A 13,212-nucleotide genomic window follows, 5' to 3' on the forward strand; every position below is an offset into this window, starting at 1 on the left:
ACGGGGATTCAGGAAGGGCATGCTTTCAGCTGGTGCTGCAGCTGGATACTTTCAAAGCTACAACCTGGTGTCTTTGAAGTATATTCACTCACTGTTTTCCTAAGGCAGAGCATAACCACGGGTGGGCTAATATCTACATGAAACCGCTGGGTGAGATCATCCAAGGGCATGGGGTGAGGTATCATCAATATGTGGATGATACCCAGTTGTACATCTCCACCCCATGTCCAGTCAACGAAGCAGTGGAAGTGATGTGCCAGTGCCTGGAGGCTGTTGGGGACTGGACGGGTGTCAACAAACTCAAACTCAATCCAGACAAGACGGAGTGGCTGTGGGTCCTGCCTCCCAAGGACAATTCCATCTGTCCGTCCATTACCCTGGGGGGGGGGAAACTATTGACCCCCTCAGAGAGGGTGCGCAACTTGGACGTCCTCCTCGATCCACAGCTGACATTGGAACATCATCTTTTGGCTATGGCGAGGAGGGCGTTTGCCCAGGTTCGCCTGGTGCACCAGTTAGGGCCCTATTTGGACAGGGAGTCATTGGTCACAGTCACTCATGCCCTCATCACCTCGAGGTTCGATTACTGCAACGCTCTCTACATGGGGCTACCTTTGAAAAGTGTTCGGAAACTCCAGATCGTGCAGAATGCGGCTGAGAGAGCTATCGTGGGGCTTCCCAGATTTGCCCACGTTTCTACAACACTCCATGGTCTGCACTGGCTGCCGATCAGTTTCCGGTCACAATTCAAAGTGCTGGTAATGACCTTTAAAGCCCTACATGGCATTGGACGAGAATACCTCCGGAACCGCCTTCTACCGCACAAATCCCAGCGGCCGATAAGGTCCCACAGAGTTGGCCTTCTCCGGGTTCCATCGACCAAACAATGTCATTTGGTGGGCCCCAGGGGAAGAGCCTGCTCTGTGGCGGCCCCGGCCCTCTGGAACCAACTCCTCCCGGAGATTAGAATGGCCCCCACCCTCCTTGTCTTTCGCAAGACCCACCTGTATCGCCAGGCATGGGGGAACTAAGACATCTCCCCCAGGCTTTTTATATTTCGTGTTTGGTATGTATGTGCTGTATGGTTTTTAACTGTTGGGGTGTTTATATATTTTTTATTATTAGATTTGTCCCATTGTTACAGTGTTTCTTATTACTGTTGTGAGCCGCCCCAAGTCTTCGGAGAGGGGCGGCATACAAATCTAATAAATAATAATAATAATAACCACGGGTGGGCTACTACCCGGATGGGGGGAACACAGTGGAGTAGTGAAAATGGAGCTCCACCCCAGAGCACCCGATTTGCACCAAAAGATGTTGAAAGAAAATGCATAAGCCACACCCACAGTGTGGTAGTAAAATTTTTGGTAGCCCTTCACTGAGCATAACATTCACCAAACTGTCCAGAAAAAAAGTTATATTGATCCAATACAGCAAATATCCTATTCTCCCAGTTAATAATAATAATAATAAATAATAATAATTTATTAGATTTGTATGCCGCTCCTCTCCGAGGACTTGGAGTGGTTCACAACAGCAACAAAATACAATATGGTACAAATCCAATATTAAAACTTATTTAAAAACCCATTATTACTAAAAAAAAAACCAAACGATTCAATTCTACACAATCACACCATTCTCAAATGCTAGAGTAATGTTTTAAATTCTATTTATAGTAATTGTCTCTATTTTATCCTTTTAAGCCGCTATGATAGGGTTGATATTCCTGGAGGCGTCTGTAATATGGTAAATGATTTAGCTTTACTAGATAAATGGTCAAAGCAATGGAAACTGCAGTTTAATGTTTCCAAGTGTAAAATAATGCACTTGGGGAAAAGGAATCCTCAATCTGAGTATTGTATTGGCAGTTCAGTGTTAGCAAAAGCTTCAGAAGAGAAGGATTTAGGGGTAGTGACTTCTGACAGTCTCAAAATGGGTGAGCAGTGTGGTCAGACGGTAGGAAAAGCAAGTAGGATGCTTGGCTGCATAGCTAGAGGTATAACAAACAGGAAGATGGAGATTGTGATCCAGCTATATAGAGCGCTGGTGAGACCACATTTGGAATACTGTGTTCAGTTCTGGAGACCTCACCTACAAAAAGATATTGACAAAATTGAATGGTCCAAAGACGGGCTACAAGAATGGTGGAAGATCTTAAGCATAAAACGTATCAGGAAAGACTGAATGAACTCAATCTGTATAGTCTGGAGGACAGAAAGTAAAGGGGGGACATGATCAAAACATTTAAATAAGTCAAAGGGTTAAATAAGGTCAAGGAGGAAAGTGTTTTTAATAGGAAAATGAACACAAGAACAAGGGGACACAGTCTGAAGTTAGTTGGGGGAAAGATCAAAAGCAACATGAGAAAATATTATTTTACTGAAAGACTAGTAGATCCTTGGAACAAACTTCCAGCAGACGTGGTTGGTAAATCCACAGGAACTGAATTTAAACATGCCTGGGATAAACATGTATCCATCCTAAGATAAAATACAGGAAATAGTATAAGGGCAGACTAGATGGATCATGAGGTCTTTTTCTGCCATCAGTCTTCTATGTTTCTGTGTTTCTATGAGTCCGCAAGAAGAAGAGTGGCCTATAAATCTAATAAACCTAAACCTCCCTGAGTATTGGGTTTTCTCTGGTATCAGGCAGGCTGGCATCATGGAAGAATGACTATTGACTTGGCTTTCTGATCGTGTCCATTTTACAGCTTCTGCTCCCTGGGCTCCCTGGAGTACCAAAAGGTTGTCAAACTGCATATCTCTGTTTTGCTAGCAAAATCAAGATGCAAATATGCAACTTTTCCTTTATGTTTATGAGCTTTATTTTATTTTATTTATTTATTTTGTCCAATACACAATGAGGGTTTTAGTGGGTATATATCTATATACACATACTAAAATACATGATGAAGGTTATAGAGGAGATACTCATAGTAAAATATATTTAAGAAATAATATAAAAGAAGATATAGTAATAGAACATATCAATGAAAGAATAGAAGAAGAGATATAGGAATAGAAGAAAGGTATAGGAGATATAGGAGAGCAATAGGACAGGGGACGGAAGGCACTCTAGTGCACTTGTACTTGCCCTTTACTGACCTCTTAGGAATCTGGATAGGTCAACCGTAGATAATCTAAGGGTAAAGTGTTGGGGGTTTGGGGATGACACTATGGAGTCCGGTAATGAGTTCCACGCTTCGATAACTCGGTTACTGAAGTCATATTTTTTACAGTCAAGTTTGGAGCGGTTAATATTAAGTTTAAATTTGTTGTGTGCTCTTGTGTTGTTGTGGTTGAAGCTGAAGTAGTCGCTGACAGGCAGAATGTTGCAGCATATGATCCTGTGGACAATACTTAGATCTTGTTTAAGGCGTCTTAGTTCTAAACTTTCTAGGCCCAGGATTGAAAGTCTAGTCTCGTAAGGTATTCTGTTTTGAGTGGAGGAGTGAAGGGCTCTTCTGGTGAAATATTTTTGGACATTTTCAAGGGTGTTGATGTCTGAGATGAGATATGGGTTCCAAACAGATGAGCTGTATTCGAGGATGGGTCTGGCAAAAGTTTTGTAAGCTCTGGTAAGTAGTGTGAGACATTTGGTCTTGGCTCCAGGAAAGTCCTTTATGGTCTCCTTCAACAGCACATTTTATTCTAGCTTTACAGGCCACAAATTCCCCAAAATGAAGCATGATAAGGTGCATTGCAAACATACTTTATATCTTCTTGATGTCAAGAATGTATAGAGTTGTTGGAGTGCTTTATGCTTTGGACTTGACACATCCTTTTAACAGGTCCTACATCTAAGGAACGAGAATGCATGTAAGCCATCCAGCTGGGTGTTTGAGACGTACAGTAGTCATACTCTTAATTATTTTTTCAAAAGAAAAAAAAAAGGCTCAGCCTGTCACATTGTCTTGAAATAATAGTTGAGATAAAGAACAATGCTATCTAGAACTGACAACCTTGGAAGCTCAGCACAACATAATAGAATCATGGTATTCCCTGATAATAGAGCAATTACTGCATGTCTCCATTTTAAATTAAAAGAATGGACAATAACTAATTTGTTCATGTGGCATAAAACATCTTCAGCCTCATTAGTTGTTCTTGGAAAAACTGCATATATAAATGTCATTCTCAACTGGACTGGGAATACGGCTCTAGGTATTGGAAAAGAAGATCAGATGACAGAACAGAGTAAAAATAAGGGTGGGACAGATCCTTTCGACCCATAAGCATGTAAAGCTAGGTGTGGCAAAGGAAAACATATTCTTTTCCCTGGTGATGGGTCCATGTGTCATTTAAGAAATGTCCTTGGTGATTTAACTCTGAGCTACAAAGATAACCTGTAAGTTGCATGGATTTTATTATGAGACTGTAGGGGTATATCACGTGTTCTTTACATCTATTAAAAAATATAACCGAGTCGAGTCGAGTCAGGTAGGGTAGGGTAGGGTAGGGTAGAGTAGAGTAGTGTTGAGTAGAGTAGAGTAGAAAACAGTACAGTACAATACAATACAATACAATACAATATCATATAATACAATACATGAATGGAATGGGATAGGATAGGACTGGAACGGAATGGAACAGAACAGAATATATGAATGGAATGGGATAGGACAGGACAGGACAGAACTAGACTAGACTAGACTAGACTAGACTAGACTGGAACAGAATAGAATAGAGAATGGAGTGGAATATAATGGAATGGAATAGGATAGGATAGAATAGAATAACTTTATCATCATTTTGGATGTACACTAATCAGAATACGTTGAAACTAAATTTTGTTGCATACAGCTCTCAAAATGTCATCTCCACCTCCAATGTACATTACATAAGAAAGACAGAAAGAAAGAAAGAAAGAAAGAAAGAAAGAAAGAAAGAAAGAAAGGATATGCATATATCCATATACGGTATATTATATAATGTAGAGAAACGACACAGTCAAATCTGGATGTACACGAATAGAAAAATAAATCATATGAATTTACCAGATGGATGGCCTAAGGAAAAAAAAGCTGTTAGAGAATCTGGAAGAACTGCTAGAAATACTTTGAAATCTCTTCTCAGAAGAGCGCAACAGAAACACACCATAAAGTGGGTTGAACTCTAAGCACATACCGCTTATAAGCAGCATCCTGAATGACAGGAAATAAGCTTCCTATAATCTTCTATCATAGCATATATATTTTATTAATCACCAATTGAACTAAATTCTTCTTGATGAGATTGGTTCCTCACCAAACAAATGTAGAGAACGTCTTATGACCGGTGCATTGATGCCATGTTCTAAAGCTGTAGAGAACCACCAGTTTAACCTACAGCAGAAAACAAATATGGAACCACGATAATATCCAGTTGCTTCTTTCTCTTTCCAAAGATTCTTGTTCCTTGTTAGATGACAATTTGAGTGCAGAATGGTAAGAGGCAAAAGATTTCAATCATTACACTAAAGAGTTAATGTTCAAATAAGATACTTTCAAGATAACATAAGGCCTGTCCCTTTTCCTAGAGTTGAAATTCTTGATATTTCCATCTCCTTATAAAGTTGATTTATGGGATCTAGGAATAAAATATTGCATGCAGATTGGTTTTAGCTGGCACCTCTGGTAAACCCTCAGTTGGTGCCACCTTTGGTTTGAAGAATAACTCCAAAGAGAGGTGTTCTACATTAGTAGCCGTGTCAAGTTGTCATTTCAGGGTCAGTGAATAAATATCCTAACCCTCCAAGTGTTTGTTTTTTTTTAGCAATTTTGTATAGAACTGACCTTGTCTTCACATTGCTTTGTGGGCTTGGGTGTTATTATATGTATGGGTGGGGTGGGGTATGAGTGTGTAAATTAACCCAGAATTTGATAACGTAAATTTGATAAATAAATCTGAGTCATGTCCAAAGATATTCTTCCCCTACCTTTATGCTTCCTGTTTCAATTTTACCAATCCTACGTAACTCAAGATAACAAAGGGTACATTCTCTGCAAGGAAGAAATATGCCTTAATATTTCATGATAAAAAACAAGGGTTTACTATAAATAAAAGAAAAATTCAGTGATGAAAAAAAAATAAAGTTCTACATTTAGGCAAGAAGAAACAAAAAGCACAGGTACAGTATATGCAGTACCTTGCTCAACAGGAATAACTGAGAAAGGGATCTTGGAGTCCTAGTGGACAGCCACTTAAATATGAGCCAGCAATGTGCTTCAACTGCCAATGAAGCCAAAGTTCTAAGTTATATAAACAGACGGATAAAATTAAGATCATGTGAAATGTTAATGTTATGATACCTTGGTAAGGCCACACTTGGAATAGTGCATCCACCTTTGGTTCCCAATATGTAAAAAAGATGTTGAGACTCTAGAAAGAGTGCAGAGAAGAGTAACAGATTCGTTGTCCAGTCAACGAAGCAGTGGAAATGATGTGCCAGTGCCTGGAGGCTGTTGGGGCCTGGATGGGTGTCAACAAGCTCAAACTCAATCCAGACAAGACGGAGTGGCTGTGGGTTTTACATCCCAATGACAATTCCATCTGTCCGTCCATTACCCGGGGGGAGGGAATTGTTGACCCTCTCAGAGAGGGTTCACAACTTGGGCATCCTCTTCGATGCACAGCTAACATTGGAACACCATCTCTCAGCTGTGGCGAGGGGGGCGTTTGCCCAGGTTCGCCTGGTGCACCAGTTGCGGCCCCATTTGGACAGGGGGTCATTGCTCCCAGTCACTCATGCCCTCATCACCTCGAGGTTCAACTACTGCAACGCTCTCTATATGGGGCTACCTTTGAAAAGTGTTCGGAAACTTCAGATCGTGCAGAATGCGGCCGCGAGAGCTATCGTGGGGCTTCCTAGATTCGCCCACGTTTCTACAACTTTCCGTGGCCTGCACTGGCTGCCGATCAGTTTCCAGTCGCAATTAAAAGTGTTGGTTATGACCTTTAAAGCCTACATGGCATTGGACCAGAATACCTCCAGAACCGCCTTCTACCGCACGAATCCCAGCGGCCAATAAGGTCCCACAGAGTTGGCCTTCTCTGGGTCCCGCCGACCAAACAATGTCATTTAGTGGGCCCCAGGGGAAGATCCTTCTCTGTGGCGGCCCCGGCCCTCTGGAATCAACTTCACCCAGAGATTAGAACGGCCCCCACCCTCCTTGTCTTTCACAAGTTACTTAAGACCCACCTATATCACCAGCCATGGGGGAATTAAGACATCTCCCCTAGGCTTATTATATTTCATGCTTGATGTGTACGTGACTAGAGGCTAAAACATATAAACAACGGTTGCTGGAATTGATTATGTCTAATCTGATGAAAAGAAGGACTAGGGGTGACATGATATCAGTGGGGGTAGCAAAAATGGAGCTCCACCCCAGAGCATGGCATCGGACCAGAATATCTCCGGGATCGCCTTCTGCCGCAGGAATCCCAGCGACCAGTTAGGTCCCATAGAGTTGGCCTTCTCCGGGTCCCGTCGACTAAACAATGTCATTTGGCGGGTCCCAGGGGAAGAGCCTTCTCTGTGGCGGCCCAGACCCTTTGGAACCTGCGCCCCCCGGAGATTAGGATTGCACCCACCCTCCTTGCCTTTCGTAAACTTCTTAAGACCCACCTTTTCTGTCAGGCATGGGGGAATTGAGACATCTCCCCCGGCCTATATATTTTATGCATGGTATGTTTGAGTGTATGTTTTATTTTAAATAAGGGGTTTTTAGTTTTTTAATTATTTAGTTTTTTAGTTATTGGATTGTTACCATATATTGTTCTTATTATTGCTGTGAGCTGCCCTGAGTCTACGGAGAGGGGTGGCATGCAAATCGAATAAATATAATATAATATATAATTTTTTACTAAGTGCCCGTCAGTTTCTCACCTTTTGTCTTGTTATATAAATAGGTAGAGAATTAGTAAATATTACCTGAAGAGATAGAAAAGCAAAGAGTAGAAACGATAGTTGGTTTGCTACATTTCTTAAGGCCATGCGCTCTGTCCATTGGTTCTCAACCTATGAAAACCAAGCTCTCCAGGAAGAAAGGTATGAGTTGCAATCACAAACTAGTAGTACAAAATTTGGACACCAGACCGAAGGAATAGCTGGGCGAAGGAGATGATGGTTTCTTAATGAACTAATTTTGTCAGAAAATCTGGCTTCCCTGAACCCCGATGATGCTTCAACTTGCACCTTGAAAGGGTTTTTTTTTTTTTTTTTGCTGAATGGTGACGACATATTTTTCAGCTTCACTAAATAGAGGAATGTATTCCTGTTCATTTTTTTGTGAGATGCTGACACTTTCTGTCACAACATAACATTAACGAATGGGGAAGTGACAGCATCCTGGCAAAATTTTAAAAGAGATAAACATCTATTTTTGTTTAAACAGGTACTAAATTCAGATATGAGCTTTCCCTGCTAAAAGCATCAGGAAAATAGGAGCGTTTTAAAAGGATAATTGCAGGCACAGTAGTATTTCTAGCTGGTTTAACTATATTTGCTCATATTTTGATTTTTTTTAAAAGCCAGGAAATGAAAATTAGGAGGGAATGACATTCTTCTGGCTCAATCCTTCAAAGTCAATGAGAGGACACAGAATAAAAGGCTTCCTCAGGTAGATTTAGATTTTTAAAAAATTGTTTGCAACGAAAAACTGATTGCCATATCAGAAAGAAAGAAAGAAAGAAAGAAAGAAAGAAAGAAAGAAAGGAAGGAAGGAAGGAAGGAAGACAGGAAGGAACGAAGGAAGGAAGGAGAGAAGGAAGGAAAGGGAAATGGAAGGAAGGGAGGAAAGACGGAAGGAAGGAAGGAAGGAACGAACAAACAATGAAACCAAGATAAATATATATATCTTAGATTAATCCTTAGAAATTAATTCAAACATAGAAAGCTGCAGTGAAAAGACAGTTTAAGAATGTGATCATATTTAATAATTTTATTCATTTTTTTCTTTTCTCAAAGTTTGTCACATATATAAGTGAAACCTTTGCATTTTTGAAAAGTCAAAAAAGGTGAAAGAAGTGATTCCTTTCCATTAGAACGGGATTTATTAAGGCATTTATCTTTAACTATTGTATCATTGTTTAAAGTGTGTATTTCCTTACAACCAAATGCCCGACCAGCGGCTTAAAAACCACCGGTCGAAATTACCTCGGAGCTAGGGGAGACGCTGCCGGCAGCTCTTGCAAGCTCCGTACTTCCGGGTTCCTCTGGAACCCGGAAGTTCGGCTTTTGGCAGCGCGCCAAGGTGGCGTGCTGCCTGCTGGGTCCTGGGGGAGGTCCGGGGTCACCCTATTTAAGGGCGATCCGGACAGGACCTCCCCCTTGCTCTGGCTCCCTCTTCAGGCGAACACCCGCCCACCCTCCGCTATCAACAGTGTGTCCTAAGGAGGTCACCTCGGGGCCGAATAGGAATTTTTTGTGGCCTCCCCTTTAGAGGCGGCCGTTTTTTCGCCTATTCCACACTGACGGGGTGGACTGGATTGGTTAGGGGGTGCGGCGCACTTAGTGGTATAGGCCTCCCTTTGGTCATTGGGGTTTGGCAGGTTAGGGGCGGAAATGGGTAATTAGAAGTGACTGTGCCTGCTCCTTTTGGGCATCCTTCAAAGGAACTAGAGGTTGGAACAACGTCGGGGATTGGAGAGAGGATGTCCATGGGAATCACCGGATCCAATTTCCCACGGGGATTGGAGGGTGAACTCCTCCCACACGACGAAGGGGCATGGCTTGGATCCAGGTGAAGGTGGTACCTTCACCTGGTTCAGCAAGGAGTTTTGCCCAAAGTTGCCAAGGAATTTTCTGGTAGGAATTTCCGCCCCGTTAGTTTTTGCCTCTGCAGGTCCTTAGTTTGTTCTGAATTTAAATATTTAAATTGACGTATTCAAATTTATTTAAATTTATGTTAATTCAATAAATGACCCATATTTAATCCACAACATGTCTCAGCGTCGTTACTCGGCTTCCGGGGGTAATATAATTTATACCTCTGAAGAGATAGGTATATAAAACAGAGGTAACAATTGCATTTCTCATTCTGTATCAAAGATTAAGTTTTAGAATAGAATAGAATAGAATTCTTTATTGGTCAAGTGTGATTGGACACACAAGGAATTTGTCTTTGGTGCGTATGCTCTCAGTGTACATAAAATAAAATATACATTTGTCAAGAATCAACAACACTTAATGATTGTCATGGGGTCAAATAAGCAATGAAATAACAATAAAAATTAATAAAATCTTAAGGATGCAATACAAAGTTACAGTACTACAGTCATAAGTGGGAGGAAATGAGTGATGGGAATGATAAGTAAAAACTACTGGTAATAGTAGTGCAGACTTAGTAAAATGTTTGACAGTGTTGAGGGAATTATTTCTTTAGTAGAATGATGGCGTTTGGGAAAAAACTAACCATTTGTCTGAAGTGGTGAAGGGTTTCCTGCCTAAAGCAGGGAGTTGGACTAAAGGACCTCCAAGGTCTTTTCCAACTCTGATATTCTATACAGAATAACGGGATATGTTATTCTATTATGATGATAAAAGGAAATATATATATATATATATGCATGGAATTAGCTCAACACAGAATTGAGATGGGAACTTGATAGCTTAAACCTTCAACCACTTTGAAATGTAAGTATTCAAGGTATTCAACATATTCATATTTAACAGGACATCTTGGTAAAGAAGAAGTACTTATTGGTTGGGTAAGTACTGTGCTTGAGCACCGAGAATGTTAGTGGGATAATGAAATTTGTCTGTAAGAAACCAACCAAGCTAAGAGAACACCAAGCACTTCACAGTTCAATCCTGAGCTACAAACATTCTTCTCTCTTGGAGCTGTGTATTCAGTTCATGCTGCTTGGAAGCCGCACTTGAATTTAAACACTCCTTATCTGTGGTTGCCATCAATGCTTCCAGAGTAACAATAGACAGCTCTCCTGTAAGCATTGGCATTGTCAGTAATTCCATTAACAAAGAAGCCACTTTATTATTAACATAGTGTAGATTCATTTTAATGTGTCATTTCCACTTCAAAGTCACTTTTATTATGGTAAATCAATTAAAAGTATTTCTCATGATAATTTATCTTCAACCGAGTTTATCATCTTAGAGAATGCAATATTTCCCAATTTAACTTCTAAGACAAAAGTGATGCAATTTGAATGCCTTTTAGGGAGCTTATTAAGCCGAAAGATCACAGAAATTTCAAACTCGGAAAGAGAACTGTTTCATCTATGTGATAAGGATGAAGTCACTTTCTTTCGGGTTTGGTAGCATTTTCGCTCAAATGGTAACCCAGTGGAGGTAGCGGAATATTGTATGATAATTAGCAATATTATGTGACCTCATTTTACTAATTTGACATGCATCTTTGCTTTCAGCTCTTGTATGAGATAAGAAGATACCCAGCTTGATAAGTACAGTATATGCAAAGAAAGTAGATTTGTCATTGCCATGGACAAATCTATGTTTAAAAGTCTGTAGACATTCTCAGAAATCAAGGTTATGGTTGTCCCAAAGGTACTTTTTCAGGAAGCAACTGGACTTTCTTGTTTCTTTTTTTCTCTTGAAGACATTTCACTTCTCCTCCAAGAAGATTCTTCAGTTCTTTGGAGTGTGAATGGATTTCCAAAAAAATAAATGCAGACTACAGGAACCATTTGCAGGCTATATTCAGAAGCTTAAAAAACTTGAAATCTGTACTCAGACTAAGTATCTGTGATATTGTTGTCTGCACTCACTGACCTCTCCAGGTTCCTAAGAGGCCAGTAAGGGGCGTATATAAGTGCATTGGTGTGCCTTTCGTCCCCTGTCCAATTGTCTTTCCTTTCTCTCACTTATCATATATATTTTCTTTCTTTCATATATCCTCTCCTCTAAGTTCACTTTACCCTTATATATATTAGTAATAAGTTCACTTATTACTTATATATATTAGCAATAAGTTCACTTTACCCTTATATACATGTAGTAATATATACTACATGTCTATTTTTCTTCCTATGTATTTGTGTATTGGACAAATGAATAAATAAAATAAATAAATAAAATTATGGTAATGCCTTCCTTGGATGGATGTCAGCAGCCTGAGTTTGTTCGCTGAGCGACAGTGCACACAATCCGAGTTTGGTCCAGTGGTACCTCTACTTATGAACTTAATTTGTTCTGTGACCAGGTTCTTAAGTAGAAATGTTTGTAAGAAGAAGCAATTCCCCCCACCCATAGGAATCAATGTAAAAGCAAATAATGTGTGCGATTGGGGAAACCACAGGGAGGGTGGGGGCGCTGTTTCCTCCCTGGAGATTCCTAGAGAGGCCCCACAGAGGCTTCTCCCCACCTTTTCTGGCCCTGTTTCCTCCCTGGAGATTCCTAGAGAGGCCCCACAGAGGCTTCTCCCCACCTTTTCTGGCCCTATTTCCTCCCTGGAGATTCCTAGAGAGGCCCCACAGAGGCTTCTCCCCTCCTTTTCTGGCCCTGTTTCCTCCCAGGAGATTCCTATAGAGGCCCCACAGAGGCTTCTCCCCACCTTTTCTGGCCCTGTTTCCTCCCAGGAGATTCCTAGAGAGGCCCCACAGAGGCTTCTCCCCACCTTTTCTGGCCCTGTTTCCTCCCAGGAGATTCCAAGAGAGGCCCCGCGGAGGCTTCTCCATGCCTTTTCTGGTTACAGTTTCGGAGGCTCAGGTTTGTAAGTGGAAAATGGTTCTTGAGAAGAGGCAAAAAAAATTCGAACACCCGGTTCTAATCTAGAAAAGTTTGTAAGTAGAGACGTTCTTAGGTAGAGGTACCACTGTATTATCATTACAATGATCTTTTTCCCAAGTATTGATTTCCACTGCCAGCTTTCCACGACCGCTTTTCAACACTTATGTTGTGGTCCATTACAATTTCCCGGTAATTTGCCTTGCCTTGCTGCCTGAAATTGACTCCTGCTCTTTGGAAAACTATGCAAATAAGGGACTTCTTCTTCTTCTTCTTTTTTTATTAGTTTTCAATATATGAGAGTCTTAAATCAGTGGAAGCTCATAATAAATATGAAACCTGAATGTTCCTTTCTGTAAACACAACTGCAAGCTTCACTGCCTCGCACTAAGCATTTTATAGGTTCATTACAAGACTTGGCTCACATTGGAGTCACCTCAAATGCTACTCCGCTCCCCCTCCCCCAATTTCTCCTTGTTCACTACATTCATCAAAGGAATAAAGCTGAGCTTCTGTTTG

This window comes from Erythrolamprus reginae, chromosome 4, assembly GCF_031021105.1.
Source record: "Erythrolamprus reginae isolate rEryReg1 chromosome 4, rEryReg1.hap1, whole genome shotgun sequence".
Lineage (NCBI taxonomy): Eukaryota > Metazoa > Chordata > Lepidosauria > Squamata > Dipsadidae > Erythrolamprus > Erythrolamprus reginae.